The sequence below is a fragment of the Palaemon carinicauda genome, chromosome 3, assembly GCF_036898095.1.
Source record: "Palaemon carinicauda isolate YSFRI2023 chromosome 3, ASM3689809v2, whole genome shotgun sequence".
Lineage (NCBI taxonomy): Eukaryota > Metazoa > Arthropoda > Malacostraca > Decapoda > Palaemonidae > Palaemon > Palaemon carinicauda.
Window position 1 is genome coordinate 128,978,089 of NC_090727.1, and position 3,155 is coordinate 128,981,243.

Here is a 3,155-nt window from a genome sequence, read left to right on the forward strand (position 1 = left end):
TTACTCTCGACAATTGAGTTACTCTGATTATTGAGTTACTATTACCTGTTGAATTACTCTTACTATTGAGTTACTCTGATTATTGAGTTACTCTGATTATTGAGTTACTCTGATTATTGAGTTACTATTACCTGTTGAATTACTCTTACTATTGAGTTACTCTGATTATTGAGTTACTCTCGACAATTGAGTTACTCTGATTATTGAGTTACTCTGATTATTGAGTTACTCTGATTATTGAGTTACTCTGATTATTGAGTTACTCTGATTATTGAGTTACTCTCGACAATTGAGTTACTCTGATTATTGAGTTACTATGATTATTGAGTTACTCTGATTATTGAGTTACTCTGATTATTGAGTTACTCTGATTATTGAGTTACTATTACCTGTTGAATTACTCTTACTATTGAGTTACTCTGATTATTGAGTTACTCTGATTATTGAGTTACTCTGATTATTGAGTTACTATTACCTGTTGAATTACTCTTACTATTGAGTTACTCTGATTATTGAGTTACTCTGATTATTGAGTTACTATTACCTGTTGAATTACTCTTACTATTGAGTTACTATGATTATTGAGTTACTCTGATTATTGAGTTACTCTGATTATTGAGTTACTCTCGACAATTGAGTTACTCTGATTATTGAGTTACTCTGATTATTGAGTTACTATTACCTGTTGAATTACTCTTACTATTGAGTTACTCTGATTATTGAGTTACTCTGATTATTGAGTTACTCTGATTATTGAGTTACTCTCGACAATTGAGTTACTCTGATTATTGAGTTACTCTCGACAATTGAGTTACTCTGATTATTGAGTTACTCTGATTATTGAGTTACTCTGATTATTGAGTTACTCTGATTATTGAGTTACTCTCGACAATTGAGTTACTCTGATTATTGAGTTACTCTCGACAATTGAGTTACTCTGATTATTGAGTTACTCTGATTATTGAGTTACTCTGATTATTGAGTTACTCTCGACAATTGAGTTACTCTGATTATTGAGTTACTCTGATTATTGAGTTACTCTGATTATTGAGTTACTATTACCTGTTGAATTACTCTTACTATTGAGTTACTATGATTATTGAGTTACTCTGATTATTGAGTTACTCTGATTATTGAGTTACTCTGATTATTGAGTTACTATTACCTGTTGAATTACTCTTACTATTGAGTTACTATGATTATTGAGTTACTCTGATTATTGAGTTACTCTGATTATTGAGTTACTCTGATTATTGAGTTACTCTGATTATTGAGTTACTCTGATTATTGAGTTACTATTACCTGTTGAATTACTCTTACTATTGAGTTACTCTGATTATTGAGTTACTCTGATTATTGAGTTACTCTGATTATTGAGTTACTCTGATTATTGAGTTACTCTGATTATTGAGTTACTCTGATTATTGAGTTACTCTGATTATTGAGTTACTCTCGACAATTGAGTTACTCTGATTATTGAGTTACTCTGATTATTGAGTTACTCTGATTATTGAGTTACTCTCGACAATTGAGTTACTCTGATTATTGAGTTACTCTGATTATTGAGTTACTCTGATTATTGAGTTACTATTACCTGTTGAATTACTCTTACTATTGAGTTACTATGATTATTGAGTTACTCTGATTATTGAGTTACTCTGATTATTGAGTTACTCTCGACAATTGAGTTACTCTGATTATTGAGTTACTCTGATTATTGAGTTACTATTACCTGTTGAATTACTCTTACTATTGAGTTACTCTGATTATTGAGTTACTCTGATTATTGAGTTACTATTACCTGTTGAATTACTCTTACTATTGAGTTACTATGATTATTGAGTTACTCTGATTATTGAGTTACTCTGATTATTGAGTTACTCTGATTATTGAGTTACTATTACCTGTTGAATTACTCTTACTATTGAGTTACTCTGATTATTGAGTTACTCTGATTATTGAGTTACTCTGATTATTGAGTTACTATTACCTGTTGAATTACTCTTACTATTGAGTTACTCTGATTATTGAGTTACTCTGATTATTGAGTTACTATTACCTGTTGAATTACTCTTACTATTGAGTTACTATGATTATTGAGTTACTCTGATTATTGAGTTACTCTGATTATTGAGTTACTCTCGACAATTGAGTTACTCTGATTATTGAGTTACTCTGATTATTGAGTTACTATTACCTGTTGAATTACTCTTACTATTGAGTTACTCTGATTATTGAGTTACTCTGATTATTGAGTTACTCTGATTATTGAGTTACTCTCGACAATTGAGTTACTCTGATTATTGAGTTACTCTGATTATTGAGTTACTCTGATTATTGAGTTACTCTCGACAATTGAGTTACTCTGATTATTGAGTTACTCTGATTATTGAGTTACTATTACCTGTTGAATTACTCTTACTATTGAGTTACTATGATTATTGAGTTACTCTGATTATTGACTTGCTCTTGAATATTTGAGTTACTCTGATAACTGAGTTACTCATGACTGTTTGAGTTACTCTTGACTGTTTGAGTTACTCTCGACTATTGGGTTATTCTGACTGAGTTCTTCTTGACTATTTGGGTTACTGTTTGACTGTTTGAGTTACTCTTGATTATTGAGTTACCTGTATTCTGATTATTGAGTTACTCTTGACTACTGAATTACTCTGATTACTGAGAAATTACTCTTGACTATTTGAGTTACTCTGGTTACTGAGTTATTCTTGACTTGAGTTACTCTGATAATTACTCTTGACTATTGTGTTACTCTGATTACTGAGTTACTCTTGAATTGAGTTACTCTGATAATTACTCTTGACTATTGAGTTACTTTGATTATTGAGTTGTTCTTGACATTGAGTTACCCCTATTATTGAGTTGTGCTTGATTATTGAGTTACTCTTGACTCAAGTTACTTTGATTATTGAGTTATTCTTGACTATTGAGTCCCCTTCCCACCTAAGCTAGCACCAAGGAGTACCAGGCAATGGCTTCTGATGACTCAGCATTTAGATATATAGGCTCCCCCCAAAAGACACATCCTTAGTTCACAAGGTTGGTTAGCTTGCATACACTAAAGGAACTAACGAGTTTGAGCGTGACTCGAACCCCAGTCTGGCGTTTACCAGGCAAAGACGTTACCAATAGGC